The sequence below is a fragment of the Pseudophryne corroboree genome, chromosome 6 (genome assembly GCF_028390025.1).
Source record: "Pseudophryne corroboree isolate aPseCor3 chromosome 6, aPseCor3.hap2, whole genome shotgun sequence".
Classification (NCBI taxonomy): Eukaryota; Metazoa; Chordata; class Amphibia; order Anura; family Myobatrachidae; genus Pseudophryne; species Pseudophryne corroboree.
Genome location: NC_086449.1, coordinates 286,406,690 through 286,426,170, shown reverse-complemented (window position 1 = coordinate 286,426,170; position 19,481 = coordinate 286,406,690). Strand labels below are relative to the sequence as shown.

Genomic DNA, 19,481 nt, shown 5'->3' with positions numbered 1-19,481 from the left:
TTAAATTTCCTCTTGTGAAATGGACTCTGTGACATTTATGCTCTAAGACACTGTTGGCTTTGAGATTTGTTCCCATCTCCGGTACATAAAGCATATCTTGGATTTCTGTGACTTTGGTTTTAGTCCCAATTTTCAAGGGGGTAATGACTGTTCCAACTTTCGTAGCTGTAAGCCCTAAGGGGCACATTTATTAACATTATTTTTACTAAAAGAATGTGAAAAAGGTTGTTTTCACACCCTTTTCCCATTATTTTAGTATCACTTAATGTATTAATGGGCTTTTGGAGCAGTTTTCATGAAAAACTGCTAGTAACCCACTTCTCATTCCCCATAGATATAATAGAAAATGCAATGTGGCCAGCAGAGAAAGCTGTGCGGGACTGGGCTCTTGTGATCAGCTCTGTGTGTCCGATGGACACACAAGCTGATCACCTTTTAAAAAAAAAAGTTTTAAAAAACATACTTAATGTACATGTCCCAGGAGCTGGGGATCAGTGTTTTGGGAAGCGCTCCCGGGCACCGGGTCCTCCATGTGCTGCGCTGTGACCCCTGTGCAGCAAAGTGATGCTGCAAAGCAGCAGCTCACTTTACAGCACCGGGGGTCACACGCAGCAGCAGGATCCGGCTCCCAGCAGCCTCCTTAAACAGCAGACACTGGCACCTGGGACTGGTCTAAGTATAAATCCGGGGAGGGGGGGCTCTTTTGCGGTGCAGGGGTTGTCACGGCAGTGGTAGCGATGGCGGTTGCGCATGCGCAGAAGGACATCGGAGTATTTTTTACAAATATACCCAGATGATGCTGCGGAGAGGCATTGCAAGGACAGAGCTTGTCCCTGCTGTGCCTGCGGAGGTCATTCAGACCTGATCGCACGCTAGGATTTTTCGCTGCACTGTGATCAGGTCAGAACTGCGCATGCGTATGCACCGCAATGTGCAGGCGCGTCACACGGGTACAAACTAAAGCGGATCATTGCTGGGCGATGGATTGTACAAAGAATCCATTCGCACAGCCAATCGCAAGGAGATTGACAGGAAGAAGGCGTTTGTGGGAGTCAATTGACCGTTTTCTGTGAGTGGTTGGAAAAATGCAGGCGTGTCCAAGCGTTTGCAGGGCTAGTGTCTGACGTCAATTCCGGCCCCGGACAGGCTGAAGTGATCGCAAGGGCTGAGTAAGTTCTGGGCAACTCAGAAACTGCACAAAACTTTTTTGTACCGCTCGGCTGCACATGCGTTCGCACACTTTTAAAGCAAAAATACACTCCCCTATGGGCTGCGACTATCTGCTCGCAGCAGTGCAAAAAAAACCTAGCAAGCGATCAGGTCTGAATGACCCCCTGCATGCGATAATTGATACATCCATGTGAGGTACTCAGTTATTGCATTGCGACTTTGGTCGACATTATCACGTCATCCGAATCATTAGATGCGTATGGTGATAAATCGTCCCCTTAAAATCAAATGCCCTTGATTGTTATAGGATCACACATGGCTAATGTGGTGAACCACTTTTCATTGCAGCTGAAATACCTGGTAGCACCTGAAGCAATATCTCAGCAATATTTTCTGCAGCTGTCTGTGACACTCAAAGCTGACTCACCATTGCTGTTGCACTTCTTATTCTGCATAGCATTTTCATTCTTCTGCTTACATTCAAATGTTTTGTGACCTATTTTGTTACCTATTTAAAAGTTGTACTGTACGTAGCGTGTAATGCAGTTTTCTCAGCATTCAATAAAACTGCCACACATTCCTGGAACGGTAGCAGTTTTGCTCTGACAGTGGGGGTGATTCAGAGCTGATCGTAGATGTGCGAAAAAATATGCGGGGCAATGCCCAGCACAGGGCTAGTCCACCCCAACTGGCTGCACCACTGGACTGGACTTATACGGCAGTACCCCTGAACTTATACGGCTGCAACACTGGACTGGACTTATAAGGCAGTACAACTGGACTTATAAGGCAGTACCACTGGACTTATACGGCATTACCCCTGAACTTATACAGCAGTACCCCTGAACTTCTACGGCAGTACCCCTGAATTTATATAGCTGCAACACTGGACTGGACTTATACGGCAGTACTACTGGACATATGGCAGTACCCCTGGACTTATACGGCAGAACCACTGGACTTATACAGCAGAACCACTGGACTTATACAGCAGTACCCCTGAACTTAAACTGCTACACCACTGGACTGGATTTATATGGCAGTACCAATGAACTTATACGGCAGTACAACTGAACTTATACGGCTACACCACTGGACTGGACTTATACGGCAGTACCACTGGACTTATATGGCAGTAACCCTGAACTTATACAGCAGAACTTATATGGCAGTACTGCACAGAACGGGTAGTGGATAAGTGGAATAGCCACCCATCAGAGGTGGTAGAGGCTAAGACTGTAGAGCATATTGAACATGCTTGGGATAGGCATATGAATATGCTTACAAAGAATTAAGGTTCAAAAAGGGTTGAGATTACTTAAAGTATAAATAAAGGGGCAGACTAGATGGGCCAAGTGGTTCTTACCTGCCGTCAAATTCTATGTTTCTATGTTTACCCCTGATCTTATACGGCAGTACTCCTGAACTTATACAGCAGTACCCCTGAACTTATACGGCTGCACCACTGGACTGGACTTATACAGCAGTACCACAGGACTTATATGGCAGTACCACAGGACTTATATGGCAGTACCACTGGACTTATATGGCAGTACCCCTGAGCTTATATGGCAGTACCCCTGAACTTATATGGCTGCACCACTGGACTGGACCTATACGGCAGAACCACTAGACTTATACGGCAGTACCCCAGGACTTTTACGGCAGTACCACTGAACTTATATGGCAGTACAACTGGACGTATAAGGCACTACCCCTAAACTTATACGGCAGTACCCCTGAACTTATACGGCAGTACCACTGGACTTATACGGCAGTACCACTGGACTTATACGGCAGCAACCCTGAACTTATATGGCTGCAACACAGGACTGGACTTATACGTCAGTACCACTGGAATTATACGGCAGTACCCCTTAACTTATACGGCTGCACCACTGGACTGGATTTATACGGCAGTACCCCTGAACTTATACGGCAGTACCCCTGAACTTATACGGCTGCATCACTGGACTGGACTTATAAGGCAGTACAACTGGACTTATACAGCAGTACCACTGGACTTATACGGAATTACCCCTGAACTTATACGGCAGTACCATGGAACTTATACGGCAATACCACTGGACTTATATGGCAGTAACTCTGAACTTCTACGGCAGTACCCCTGAACTTCTACGGCAATAGTCCTGAATTTATATGGCTGCACCATTGGACTGGACTTATACGGCAGTACTACTGGACTTAAATGGCAGTACCCCTGGACTTATATGGCACAACCACTGGACTTATACAGTAGTACCACTGGACTTATACGTCAGTACAACTGGACTTATACGGCAGTACCCCATAACTTATAAGGCTGCACCACTAGACTGGACTTATACAGCAGTAGCACTGGACTTATATGGCAGTAACCTTGAACTTATATAGCAGAACTTATATGGCAGTACTTCACAGAGAGGGTAGTGGATAAGTGGAATAGCCGTCCATCAGAGGTAGTAGAGGTTAAGACTGTAGAGCATTTTAAACATGCTTGGGATAGGCATATGAATATACTTACAAAGAACTAAGGTTCAAAAAAGGGTTCAGATTACCTAAAGGATAAATAAAGGGGCAGACTAGATGGGCCAAGTGGTTCTTACCTGCCGTCAAATTCTATGTTTCTATGCTTACCCCTGAACTTATACGGCAGTACCCCTTCTACAGCAGTAGTCCTAAATTTATATGGCTGCACCATTGGACTGGACTTATACGGCAGTACTACTGGATTTACACGGCAGTCCCCCTGGACTTATACGGCAGATCCACTGGACTTATACAGTAGTACCGCTGGACTTATATGTCAGTACAACTGGACTTATACGGCAGTACCCCTGAACTTATACGGCTGCCCTACTGGACTGGACTTATACAGCAGTACCACTGGACTTATATGGCAGTAACCCTGAACTTATATGGCAGTACTTCACAGAGAGGGTAGTGGATAAGTGGAATAGCCACCCATCAGAGATGGTAGAGGCTAAGACTGTACAGCATTTTAAACATGCTTGGGGTAGGAATATGAATATCCTTACAAAGAATTAAGGTTCAAAAAAGGGTTCAGATTACCTAAAGGATAAATGGGTTCACTATGATATGCTGGCGGTCGGGCTCCCGGCGACCAGCATACCGGTGCCGGGAGCCCGACCGCTGGCTTACCGACAGTGTGGCGAGCGCAAATGAGCCCCTTGCGGGCTCGCTACGCTCGCCACGCTACGGGCACGGTGGCGCGCTACACTATTTCATTCTCCCTCCAGGGGGGTCGTGGACCCCCACGAGGGAGAATAAGTGTCGGTATGCCGGCTGTCGGGCTCCCGGGGCAGGTATGCTGGTCGCCGGGAGCCCGACCGCCGGCATACTGAAGACCACCCGGATAAATAAAGGGGCAGACTAGACGGGCCAAGTGGTTCTTACCTGCCGTCAAATTCTATAATTCTATGTTTACCCCTGAACTTATACGGCAGTACCCCTGAACTTATACAGCAGTACCCCTGAACTTATATGACTGCACCACTGGACTGGACTTATACAGCAGTACCACTGGACTTACAGTATATGGCAGTACCACTGGACTTATATGGCAGTACCCCTGAGCTTATACGGCAGTACCCCTGAACTTATATGGCTGCAACACTGGACTGGACTTATACGGCAGAACCACTAGACTTATGCGGAGTATCCCTGGACTTTTACCTCAGTTCCACTGAACTTATATGGTAGTACCACTGGATGTATAAGGCAGTACCACTGGACTGCACTTATGCGGCAGTACCCCTGAACTTAAACGGCAGTACCCCTGAACTTATACGGCAGTACCACTGGACTTATATGGCAATACCCCTGAACTCATATGGCAGGACCCCTGAACTTATACTGCAATACCACTGGACTTATACGGAAGTACCACTGGACTTATACGGCAGTACCCCTGAACTTATATGGCTGCAACACAGGACTGGACTTATACGTCAGTACCACTGGAATTATACGGCAGTACCCCTTAACTTATACGGCTGCACCACTGGACTGGATTTATATGGCAGTACCCCTGAACTTATACGGCAGTACCCCTGAACTTATACGGCTGCATCACTGGACTGGACTTATAAGGCAGTACAACTGGACTTATACAGCAGTACCACTGGACTTATACGGAATTACCCCTGAACTTATACGGCAGTACCATGGAACTTATACGGCAATACCACTGGACTTATATGGCAGTAACTCTGAACTTCTACGGCAGTACCCCTGAACTTCTATGGCAGTAGTCCTGAATTTATATGGCTGCACCATTGGACTGGACTTGTACGGCAGTACTACTGGACTTAAATGGCAGTACCCCTGGACTTATATGGCACAACCACTGGACTTATACAGTAGTACCACTGGACTTATACGTCAGTACAACTGGACTTATACGGCAGTACCCCATAACTTATAAGGCTGCACCATTAGACTGGACTTATACAGCAGTAGTACTGGACTTATATGGCAGTAACCTTGAACTTATATGGCAGAACTTATATGGCAGTACTTCACAGAGAGGGTAGTGGATAAGTGGAATAGCCGCCCATCAGAGGTAGTAGAGGCTAAGACTGTAGAGCATTTTAAACATGCTTGGGATAGGCATATGAATATACTTACAAAGAACTAAGGTTCAAAAAAGGGTTCAGATTACCTAAAGGATAAATAAAGGGGCAGACTAGATGGGCCAAGTGGTTCTTACCTGCCGTCAAATTCTATGTTTCTATGCTTACCCCTGAACTTATACGGCAGTACCCCTTCTACAGCAGTAGTCCTAAATTTATATGGCTGCACCATTGGACTGGACTTATACGGCAGTACTACTGGATTTACACGGCAGTCCCCTTGGACTTATACGGCAGAACCACTGGACTTATAAAGTAGTACCGCTGGACTTATATGTCAGTACAACTGGACTTATATGGCAGTAACCCTGAACTTATATGGCAGTACTTCACAGAGAGGGTAGTGGATAAGTGGAATAGCCACCCATCAGAGATGGTAGAGGCTAAGACTGTACAGCATTTTAAACATGCTTGGGGTAGGAATATGAATATCCTTACAAAGAATTAAGGTTCAAAAAAGGGTTCAGATTACCTAAAGGATAAATGGGTTCACTATGATATGCTGGCGGTCGTTCTCCCGGCGACCAGCATACCGGCGCCGAGAGCCCGACCGCCGGCTTACCGACAGTGTGGCGAGCGCAAATGAGCCCCTTGCGGGCTCGCTGCGCTCGCCACGCTACAGGCACGGTGACGCGCTACACTATTTTATTCTCCCTCCAGGGGGGTCGTGGACCCCCACGAGGGAGAATAAGTGTCGGTATGCCGGCTGTCGGGCTCCCGGCGCTGGTATGCTGGTCGCCGGGAGCCTGACCGCCGGCATACTGAAGACCACCCGGATAAATAAAGGGGCAGACTAGACGGGCCAAGTGGTTCTTACCTGCCGTCAAATTCTATAATTCTATGTTTACCCCTGAACTTATACGGCAGTACCCCTGAACTTATACAGCAGTACCCCTGAACTTATATGACTGCACCACTGGACTGGACTTATACAGCAGTATCACTGGACTTACAGATGTGTCCACTTACATCTTTGCTTTTTTACAAATTTGGCAAAACATGCAAAACACGGCTAAGTAATTTTCACAAGTAGCGAGTGGATGAATTTTAAAAAATATGTTTGCCATTACAGAATATGTATAAAGTAACATATTAAAGAAGCAAATTAAGAAAAATGACAAGGTATGGCTAAATCTCTGAGTCAATGGCATGCAAAACTGTGCCATACATGGCGGGATATAGCATAGATGTATGTGGACACATCTGTATATGGCAGTACCACTGGACTTATACGGCAGTACCCCTGAGCTTATACGGCAGTACCCCTGAACTTATATGGCTGCAACACTGGACTGGACTTATACGGCAGAACCACTAGACTTATGCGGAGTATCCCTGGACTTTTACGGCAGTTCCACTGAACTTATATGGCAGTACCACTGGACGTATAAGGCAGTACCACTGGACTGCACTTATGCGGCAGTACCCCTGAACTTAAACGGCAGTACCCCTGAACTTATACGGCAGTACCACTGGACTTATATGGCAATACCCCTGAACTCATATGGCAGGACCCCTGAACTTATACTGCAATACCACTGGACTTATACGGCAGTACCCCTGAACTTATATGGCTGCAACACAGGACTGGACTTATACGTCAGTACCACTGGAATTATACGGCAGTACCCCTTAACTTATACGGCTGCACCACTGGACTGGATTTATACGGCAGTACCCCTGAACTTATACGGCAGTACCCCTGAACTTATACGGCTGCATCACTGGACTGGACTTATAAGGCAGTACAACTGGACTTATACAGCAGAACCACTGGACTTATATGGAATTACCCCTGAACTTATACGGCAGTACCATGGAAGTTATACGGCAATACCACTGGACTTATATGGCAGTAACTCTGAACTTCTACGGCAGCACCCCTGAACTTCTACGGCAATAGTCCAGAATTTATATGGCTGCACCATTGGACTGGACTTATACGGCAGTACTACTGGACTTAAATGGCAGTACCCCTGGACTTATATGGCACAACCACTGGACTTATACAGTAGTACCACTGGACTTATACGTCAGTACAACTGGACTTATACGGCAGTACCCCATAACTTATAAGGCTGCACCACTAGACTGGACTTATACAGCAGTAGCACTGGACTTATATGGCAGTAACCTTGAACTTATATGGCAGAACTTATATGGCAGTACTTCACAGAGAGGGTAGTGGATAAGTGGAATAGCCGCCCATCAGAGGTAGTAGAGGCTAAGACTGTAGAGCATTTTAAACATGCTTGGGATAGGCATATGAATATACTTACAAAGAACTAAGGTTCAAAAAAGGGTTCAGATTACCTAAAGGATAAATAAAGGGGCAGACTAGATGGGCCAAGTGGTTATTACCTGCCGTCAAATTCTATGTTTCTATGCTTACCCCTGAACTTATACGGCAGTACCTTTGAACTAATACAGCAGTACCCTTGAACTTATATGGAAGTCCCCCTGAACTTATATGGCTGCACCACTGGACTGGACTTATTCAGCAGTACCATTGGATTTATATGGCAGAACACTGGACTTATACGGCAGTACCCCTGAACATATATGGCTGCACCACTGGACTGGACTCATACGGCAGAACCACTAGACTTATTCGGCAGTACCCCTGTACTTATATAGCAATACCACTGAACTTATATGGCAGTACCACTGGACGTATAAGGCAGTACCCCTGAACTTATACAGCAGTACCCATGAACTTATACGGCAATACCACTGGACTTATACGGCAGTAACCCTGGACTTATACGGCAGTACCCCTGAGCTTATACGGCAGTGTCCCTCAACTTATGTGAATGCCAAATTGTTTCCTTACAAATATTTAAAATGCCCGCTCTAATATATATTGTAGATGCCTGCACATCTTATTACCATTTGCCATGAATGTGCGCTGTACATCACAAAACACTGCATCCCATAAGAGAAAACAATACACCCACACATTATCTGAGTTCCAAAGCTCATTGATGTATATATTTGTTATTAAAAGGATATGGATTCAATATATTACAATGTACAGTATACCTATAGTTACATGGTTACAACTCACACAGTAAGCAGTTAAAACATACAGTTACAGTCCAGCATACAATACCATTATCCTTAAGTTATATAACTTCGTCTCTCCATATCACTCTCTCTCTCTCTGTAAAATCATGCAGGAACTGGTGAAGAAGCAACTCCATCATCCTCTGAGACAAAACAGCAACTGACTTCTGTGTGATCAGCAATGTGTTATCTAGTTTTTAGGGGTGGGGACTTTCTCATTCATGATGAGTCACTGGTTTTTTCGTGTGCTGAAGAGGTTCAGCTTCGGGGACGTCTGAGGGGCTGGCCTGAGCTTCCTGTCCACTACCTGTTTGGAATATCTATTGTTCTAATATAAGTGATTTTACCTTTCGTACATTTAATCATAACTATTTGTTGCAATGTCCTACAACTTAATAACAAGTATCAAATGAATCTACACATTAATCTGCTTGCTTTAATACCAAATATGACAGGTGTATCTGGCTTCGTTCAAATAATACACATACCAGTGGCGTCACTTGGGGGGTGCGGGGGGTGCGGCCCGCACCCTGGTGTCACCTTTCAATGGGGTGACACCAAATAGAGCCACTCTCTCGTCCGCACCCCCTCCTCCTATAGCGGGCCACAGTCACGCCTGTCGCCCGCTATGTTTAACTACTAGACAAACATATACCCCTGCGCCGCGGACAGCGTGCTTCGGGTGCGCCGCCACCGCCGCCAGGGTTGTCACTGGGGTCCGTCCGGCACTGCATTGCGTCTCGGTCACACTGTCTTGTAGCCGCCGCTGCGGAGCTATGGACGGAGAGCAGACTCGCGAGATGATGACATCATCATCTCGCGAGTCTCTCTCTCTCTCTGCACTGCAGCGGCTGTGGCTTCAGGCTGGGAGGCTGGGAGGCTGGGAGGAGCGGGCGGGAACTCTGCGGGACAAACTGAGAGTGAGTGTAGCTGTGTCCTGTGGCGCAGCTCGCACCCTCAAAAAGCAGCAGGGGAAGGGCTGGCCTGTCTGTTCGTCTGGAGCTAAGTAAGTTGATGTAACTGTAACCTCCTGAGTCCTGTGCAGTCTATGTGACTGCTGTACATTAATACTGATAATCTGATATACTAAATGCAGTTCAATAAATGTTTATTTGAATATTAAAAGGTAAATTAGATTAGATTTTATAAGTGTGTATTGCATGGCATGAAAAATTCTGGGGGCCAAGACGTCATGGCGACCAGGTATTGGTGCCTGGCGACCTGGGCCGGGAACACTATGAGGAGGTGGCTGGGAACGTGGTGAGGAGGGGGCCGGGCATGCGGTCAGGCAGGGTAGTGTCTAGTTACCCTTCATGGAGAGGACCTTTCCCATAACCCCCTGGGTCCATGTCACAAACTATTTGGAATAGTAACCTGCGGCGAGCGAGACACCGAGCCTGAAGCGTGGCGAGCGAAGCGGAGCGAGACACCGAGCCTGAAGCGTGGCGAGCGAAGCGGAGCGAGACACCGAGCCTGAAGCGTGGCGAGCGAAGCGAGGCCGTGAGGGTCCAATGGTGCATACATAAAATGAAATAACCTCAAATTAATGGAGAACAGAGAAAACATTTACTGTAGGTGCTGTAAGGGCGGAAATTATCTTCTGCCCTCTCGTGCTGTCACTTCCTAGTCCTGATCACGAAGGGAACATAGACACAACCGGTCAGGCAAGGGCTGGGCAGCTATGGATAATAGCGCTGAGTGATAACCCTTCAAATGAGGCGCCGATCTCCAGCCATTCTAAGCTTGTGGATCGACAGCTAATCAGGAGCGTTGCCGGACTGCGAGCTCCTATTGGTTCGCAAATAGGCGCCACATTAAAAATGGCTCCTGGCCGCCCACCGCTCTGCCTGGTTATCCTCATCCCGATAGCCTAATGCATTGCAGCTTCGCGTTCCTGTTGCTTGGTCTCCCGCAGCCTGCCCGTCTGTGATCTCCACGGTGAGGGACCCGCATAACAATAAGTCTTCAGCCAGTGGTGAGTACAGTACTGTAACTGTTCATTTTTTTTAAGTGTATCTGGCTTTTACAAGGTTTTTTTGTTCTTGTGGATCTGGCTTTTTAAGTATTTTTTTATTAATGTGGATCTATCTTTTGCAATGTATTTTATGTGGATTTGGCTTTTTCAGTGTTTTTCATTTTTAATGTGGATCTGGCTTTTTACGTATTTGCAGTACTGCAGGCTTTGTTGCCCTCTTTGTAATATGGATACAAGATGCAGCACGGATGGTGTAGTGGTTAGCATTACTGCCTAACAGCACAGAGGTCGTGTGTTCAATTCCCACCACGGCCCTAACTGTGTGGAGTTTGCATATTCTCCCTGTGCTTGCATGGGTTTTCATCAGGTTCTCCTGTTTCCTTCCACAATCCAAAAATATACTGGTAGGTTAATTGGCTTCCAACAAAAAATAAACCCTAGTGTGAATGTGTGTTCATGTATATGTGGTAGGGAATATAGGGGGTCATTCCGACCCGATCGCACGCTGCACTTCCTCGCAGTGGTGCGATAAGGTCGGAAGTGCGCATGCGCGGCGTTGCCGGCGCCGGGCAATGACGCCGGGAACGAGGAAAGCGGTTGCAGTGGCGACCGCAAGAAGATTGACAGGAGGAAGGTGTGTCGGGGCATCAACTGACCGTTTTCTGGGAGTGGTCCAGCGAACGCAGGCGTGTCCAGGCGTTTTGAGGGCGGATGTCTGACATCAAATCCAGGACCTGCATCGCTGGATCCGTCGCACAGGGTAAGTAGGTATAGGACTACTCTTGTTTTGCTTAAAACTTTTAATGCATAGCAGGGCTGTACAAGTGATTGCAGCCCTGCTATGCTAAAATACACTCCCCCATAGGTGGCGTCTAGTTGATCGCACAAGCAGCAAAAAGTTGCTACGTGCGATCATCTTGGAATGACCCCCATAGAGTGTAAGCTCCACTGGGGCAGGGACTGATGTGAATGGCCAAATATTCTCTGTACAGCGCTGTGGAACATGTGTGTGTTATATGTGTATGTGTATTCGGCTAAATGGCGACATTTCAGGACCATGGGGGGTGACACCATGAGTTACCATACCGGGTGACACCATCCCTAGTGACGCCTCTGACACATACATGACATTACTTCATTATATAATTTTAAATCATCATGATGTCTGGCGCTTGATATTATTATAATTATGTGCTGTATAAAATAAGTGTCGAATCCATCTCTGTGGCATGTCTGTGTAAATGCGTGTGTTACCATATATATTGCTGTGCTCGCTACGCGTATTTACAAGTATAGCGACTCATAATGTGTGTCGTTTGTATGTTCTTTTTATGTAATATTTTTGACTTTGACAGTCCACCCTTTGGCAGTAAACAATAACTGCCATCAATTATTAACATAAGAAAAAAAATATTTCATACAATAATCGGTTGCTTTGGCCTATAATGTCTGATTTGCAATAAACATTTCACACATACATGTACCTACATCTTTGTACACTGATGTTTGGATTCGATTGAGGTTCTGCTGGGTAGATGAAGAAGACACAAACAAATCGTGACAGTGACGTATAAAATTTTCATGATCTACATATTCCTATCATTTTCTGAACATTGTTTCCATTTCTGGAACGTATGCTAGGTCTGTTTAATAATTGAACAAGGGTTATAAGTAGTGTACTTCCTAAATAACATAAACCTTCGGAGTTCGGGGAGAGCCACTCATAAACCTTTCTTCCACATATATTAATGAGCTCTTTATCTGCAATGTGTGAATAGCCATTGTTTGATTGTTCCTGATTACCTCTGAACTCCATAACTACTAGACCTTTGATTTTTCTCTGACTTTAACAAACTGATTGGCTAATCCTGGGATCCTATAAGAAAATCACTCCTTCCTCCAGAACCAGTTCCAGTCCCACACTCGACTCCTCATAAAAAAAAACCTTGCAAAAATAGAATATCCTGGAAAAGATGTTTGTCAGCGGGAAAGAGAGAAAAGAGAAATAGAACAAAACAACTCTTGTTCATAACAAATCAATTACATTGACTGGTCTTTCTGCAATCCTTTAGTATGCTCAGGTAGTGTTCCACAGTGCCGCCTCTCAGTCTTCACGGAACAGAGTCTCTGGTGATACTTTTGCGATCTCACTCCATTCACGAGTTCCTTCCGGACTACCGACTTTCCGCAATGGGAATCGTGGACTCAAGTCTCTCTCTCGGCTACTTTCACTGGGATAGTACTGTCAACAAAACTTGGTATGGTCCTTCCCACCTGTCTATTAGGCAACCTGAGCGTAAGAACAATCACACAGTCTCTTGGTTCACAATTAAGACAGTATTTGGCATACCAGCAATCAACAGTTTCAAGTTCTTTTGTCAAGTTCTCAAATGCTGGCTCATCTCAATAAGGTACTGTACTGTCACCTCATTGGTGTATTTCTGATCATTGTGCGGATCAATCATGACATGAGGTTATCTTCCAAAAACAACCCAAAAAAAGACACAAATACCAAAACAAAAACAAAAACAAATTTTGAAGAGGGTGATTTGTTGAGTGAAGATCTGGGAGTGGTTCCGATGCTACATAATACTAGTGGCAGTATCTATGATCACAACAGTACAATTTCAAGCTTTGCTCCTACTTCTTGGGGTACCATTATCTACACACAAATTTCTGCACAATTTTTCTTTACAGTAAACACAGCAGCATCCGTGGAGGCAGGAAATGCCTCTACCCAGTTTGAGAAAACATCAGTGCACACCAATACATAACAATAATTCCTAAAGGGTGTTAACTGTATGTCGATTTGTATTTCCTGAAAAGATCCGTCTGCAGGAAGGATATGGGATGGCTCTGTTGGTATTGCTTTACCAATATTCTTCCTCAAGCAAGCAAGACAGGTCATTGCTCTCTTACCTGCATGAGAATAGAATCCTGGCGCACACCAGTAGGCTCTCATCAGCCTGCACATACCCCCTTTGCCTAGATGAGTCAGACCGTGTGCCATCTCAGCTAGACTTGGAAGGTATGCTCTGGGGGCTACTGGCTTACCGTGTCCACCTATCCAGTCCTGAGGACTCCTGGCCATACCCCTTTGTCCTCCAGACTGCCTTTTCCTGTAGGGAACACAAATTTTTTCATTTTAATTTACTATCGTGTGTTTGCAATGTAGAGTACCATGAGCATAACTCAAAAAAAAAAAGAAAAAAACATCTCTAGAGGAGAGAAAGAAGAAGAAAATGAAAAAGAAAATGTCAGGTTTGCCATTCACCAACAGGCATATCAGTGTCTATACAAAATTTCCCTTCACCAGTATTCCCATTCTCCACCCTTTGTGCATGACAAGGCACACTGCAGTAATACTGGTGTTATCGTGCTGTTGAGATATACTGGGTTTGGGCAGAACTCTGAAGGACCTAGGCATGTGGAGTTTGAACTGTAATTGGGTCCATGTATTGTACCACCCTGTGTGAACGCAAAAGATGAAGAGGAAACTGTAGAGAAACAGAATAGAGGTTGGTGACAGATGAGTTTGTAGAGGTGAAGAAGATTTTATAAAAATTTGACAACTGGATTGGGCACTACGGGGAAGTGATTCTCTACTTGGTCTACTCCCCTTACAAAAATTTCTGTTTGTCGTATCGCTATTGGGACTGTCCCAGCCATCAATCCAGTGTCCTGTCCATCCTAAGTTCATAGGGAACCTGGTATCTGTGAGATAATTTCCTCTACCTGTGATGGACATGCATCTAGAACAGTAGAATGCGACATTAGTGTTCGTGGGTGTCTAACATACTTTGTACTTCCTGAGCGGGAGCACAGTATATGTATATCATATCTAACAAAATTAAGTTAATCAGGGGCCATTTCTGCTAGGAAAAAGAAGCAAAAGTTTAGAGGCCCCATCTTAACCCCAGCAAGTTTTGTCAAAGGGTAATGTTGCATTTATTTTGTTCTTCCCATTAGCCAAATCTGCGTTTTCTATATGGCTTATGATTCCTTACTATATGTCCCTTGGTCCCGTCTATATGTTTAATAATGTGGCTTGTGTTTTCTGTCTAGGGGATCTATATAGCCTATGTGTCCTACTACTCCTACAATCTCTGGCAAAATCCCCTTCCTTCCTACAAGTGTAACATATTATTGACCATTAGGGATCTGGGGTTTGGACTGATGGGTCTTTCCTGTATGTGCCAGTATACTTACCGTCCTCAACCTCTCCACCTGTTGTTCTCTGCGCCTAGCACTATTCTTGTGATGTTCAATAGCACACTAAGATTAGCTACTGTGACCCCTTTCCAATTTTGCAATGAAGTCTGCACCCTGACACTCAATGCCTTATTGAGCCCGTCCATTTGCACAGAGACAGCCACCTCCCATTTGCCGAATTAGTGTTTACCAGTGATCTTATCCAGATGGAGAGTTTTATATTACTGCAAGAGACAAAAACAAAAAAAAGTTTAACAAGCTTCTAGGTCATGCAAATTATTCATTCAATCCTTCTCATCCCGTATTAAGGGTCTGTACATGGTCCAACAAACATTTGCGAGCTCATCTTGACTAGGGGCATTACTAGGAATGAATACTTCTTATATGCTAACTGAAAGAAATACCCGGGTGTTACCTTGTCTCTGTCCGCTTTCCTACTGGCAAATACTAATGTGCGGACAGGTTTTTCTCCATTTCTGATGTTACTTTCTTGATTTTTTTGTTTTTTTTGTTTTACTATATATGTACACGAATGATACCATACTTACCTGTTCCACTGGTATCAGCCACTTCCGCCACAGGCTACTGCTCTTCTTTTACCGGTTGGATACTCTTCTGGGTACATGAGAAATGGCTGAAAACAATCAGGTCACCTTCTCCTCCTAAATAAAACTTCAATATTCATTAGTACATATATAGGTTACAGTCATATTTTTCATATTTTTATTATTTTCTATAGTTTGTATGCTGGGTGTAACTGCTTCCACATCTACATAAGGCGGTGTACTTGCATTCTTTTTTTTTTTTCCTACTTGTTTATTGTTGCTACAAGTTCAAACAGTTCTTATATTTCCATTCTTGTCTTATATGACTTTGGTTAGACATACCACCTGCAATACCTTAGGATCAAACTCACCAACCCCTCTTGCTGCCACAGATTTAAACATTTTGTATGTCTGACCCTTTGTTTTCTTGATTTTATCAGACATATCCTTATCCTTAAGTTCTGCAGTACCTCTGGTTCAAAGCTGCCCACCTTAGGGATTGGTACCCTATCGTTGTCAGTCATACGTACCCATTCAGACAAAAAGTCTTCAGTGTGTGGACCATATTTCCCACACATAATACTTTTTCCTTTTTTTTTTTTTAAACCTCGCTGACCCCTTGGGCCGCGGCTCTTCAGCCTGAACCCTTGCTAAACGTCCTTTCGTTGAGCAACTGGCTCCCATAATTGTTGGCCTTTTCCCACAAACACCAAAATACTCAATATAAGGTGACGGTGAAAGTTCTCCGAGCGCTTTCACCCACTCTCACCCACGTTGGCCAGTACTACCATACACTGTCGATAGCGAAGGCGATGTACCCAACCTAGGGCCCCTAATTGACCTATATTTACTGGAAGTTTTTAGGAATAACTTACCCTTGACAGTAAAGTATCTGTCGTTGGAGATTTTCCTGAGAGAGACCAGCGAAAACTCCCTATGCACTTTTTATACACAAATCACGCTTGCGTATGCTGTATACAGCGCTAATGATACTGCGATTTTACGCAAAAGCTCGTAAAAGGGGTATCAAGTTGCGCTATATATCGCACCCACAAACGCACAGTCCAATAGCACAGCGTATAGGTACTTGTTACCTATTCACCGTACGACCACTGGAATCGAATCACAAGCTGCGAAACCTCAGCCGGAGCATATCAAAAAACTACATGGGTCACACAGTTCATAATTCACAATTCCCTACCATGCTCCTGTGTAAGTCTCCTCACGACTTACGTATTCCAAATCCTATACTAACGTGAGTCAGCTGCCTCACGCCACCAAGCCTCCACTTACTTGGTGTACCACACGACGGGATCCCGAATTCCGGGGTTCGAATCCACTCACTCTTACGTTCGCTCACTCAAATACACTTTGTTTTCTGTACAGAAAATTTTAATTCATTCAGATTGGCAGCTTTACCCCCAGAGGCAATACAGTTTAAACAAATGTTTTATACTAATCTGCTTTAGAAACCGGGTAGTTTTGTGCTATTGTAGCCTGGCTACTGTCCCACCTTTGAACTAAACGACACGATTGTGTAATTTGTACTTAGCGCTGGCACTCTTACGCACTTTGCGTAAACACGCGACCGTGCGTGTCTCTTACGCTGAGTGCGCAGTCCTGTACTTTGTCCGAGACACGTGTACAAAACCCTGCATCCGCAATAAAACAAATCACACAGCTCTATAAATGTGAACAATACTAATTACTATTGCCCACTAGACACAACTTGTTCTGTATAAACTTTTATGCAGACCTGCGTTTGTGTCTTTACACTTACTTCCTTAAAATACTGTTATTTCAAATGTACCTATATAGCAACAAATGTATCCTATTTCACACAGATCTATAATGACTGCAATAATCTATAATTTAAATGATATGATTCAGATTGGATAACTATCTTGCAGAACATACACTGATATAAATATACACATAATTATAATAATATTATATATATATATATATATATATATATATGTACCATTCACTGGTCTCCTATGAGACACCTTACCTCTTATTTGCATATCAAAGCTATGTGCTTTTGCCTGCCTGTAAAAGTGGTTGAACCAGTTAATTAGCATTTCATTGCCTATCTTATAGCAAACAGAGAGTTAACTAAATCCTGGGAAAGAAGAAGGGGAAAAAAAAGTATTTTTCTTTCTTTTTTCGTGTGCAATTTCTTACACCAAGCCAAGCATTTATCTCACCATTTACTCTCACTAGGCCCAATTGAAACTATTTGTAATTGACTATGGCATGGGTTAAATAAATGCATTGGTAACTCATAAATGGTGCTTGATGTGACCAAGGAAACTGATTGTTCTGAGCAGACTGAAAATCAGCTATTTAGAAAATTACCTTCCTAAAATGGCCACTGCTCCTCCCCCTTCCACATCCATGAGGTTTACACAAAATGGTGGACAGGCCATGTGGTTAGTCCAAAATGGAGGACAGACAATGCGGCTTCCTTTGTCACAAAGAAATCACACATTAAACAAGCACCAGAAGTTATTTTAGGCCTGAGTTAAAAAAAAACTATATCAAGGCTATGCAGCAACTTTTAAATGTACTTTTAAACCTACTTAACAGATAAACAATCCAATCTGAATCAAACACAATATGACTTATTTGAACTTTGTTTTGCAACAATAAAAATAAATTTTAGCATTTTAAATATTATGAGAAACGCATTGTCCCTTGAAATTTCATATAATTGGCTTACTGATATCACAACAATACACACGGATATGATTTTCTCAGCTTTACGATGCGTCCACCACAAGCTGATCGACCACAGTGTCGCGTTTATAATGTACAGTGCATCATTAAGACCATGATATCACGGACCAGCCCCCATCTGTGAATGCCAAATTGTTTCCTTACAAATATTTAAAATGCCCGCTCTAATATATATTGTAGACGCCTGCACATCTTATTACCATTTGCCATGAATGTGTGCTGTACATCGCAAAACACTGCATCCCATAAGAGAAACAATACACCCACACATTATCTGAGTTCCAAAGCACATTGATGTATATATTTGTTATTAAAAGGATATGGATTCAATATATTACAATGTACAGTATACCTATAGTTACATGGTTACAACTCACACAGTAAGCAGTTAAAACACACAGTTACAGTTACAGGCCAGCATACAATACCATTATCCTTAAGTTATATAAATTTGTCTCTCCATATCACTCTCTCTCTCTCTCTCTCTCTCTCTCTCTCTCTCTCTCTCTCTCTCTGTAAAATCATGCAGGAACTGATGTAGAAGCAACTCCATCATCCTCTGAGACAAAACAGCAACTGACTCCTGTGTGATCAGCAATGTGTTATCTAGTTTTTGGGGAGGGGACTTTCTCATTCATGATGAGTCACTGGTTTGTTCGTGTGCTGAAGAGGTTCAGCCTTGGGGACGTCTGAGGGACTGGCCTGAGCTTCCTGTCCACTACCTGTTTGGAATATCTATTGTTCTAATAAAAGTGATTTTACCTTTCATACATTTAATCATAACTATTTGTTGCAATGTCCTACAACTTAATAACAAGTATCAAATGAATCTACATATTAATCTGCTTGCTTTAATACCAAATATGACAGGTGTATCTGGCTTCGTTCAAAAAATACACATACATGACATTACGTCATTATATAATTTTAAATCATCATGATGTCTGGCGCTTGATATTATTATAATTATGTGCTGTATAAAATAAGTGTTGAATCCATCTCTGTGACATGTCCGTGTAAATGTGTGTGTTACCATATATATTGCTGTGCTCGCTGCGCGTATTTGCTAGTATAGTGACTCATAATGTGTGTAGTTTGTATGCTCTTTTTATGTAA

At 43.9% G+C, this 19,481-nt stretch overlaps 1 long non-coding RNA gene across 1 annotated transcript in view; it reads left to right on the top strand.

Annotated features, from left to right (window-relative positions):
- LOC134935199 (uncharacterized) overlaps positions 1–19,133 on the top strand; it is a 154,762-nt gene extending 135,629 nt beyond the window's left edge. The window contains exon 3 of the long non-coding RNA XR_010179978.1: positions 18,895–19,133. This is a non-coding gene — a long non-coding RNA (uncharacterized LOC134935199). The remainder of the gene's footprint in view (positions 1–18,894) is intronic.
- Positions 19,134–19,481: the final 348 nt, after the last annotated feature.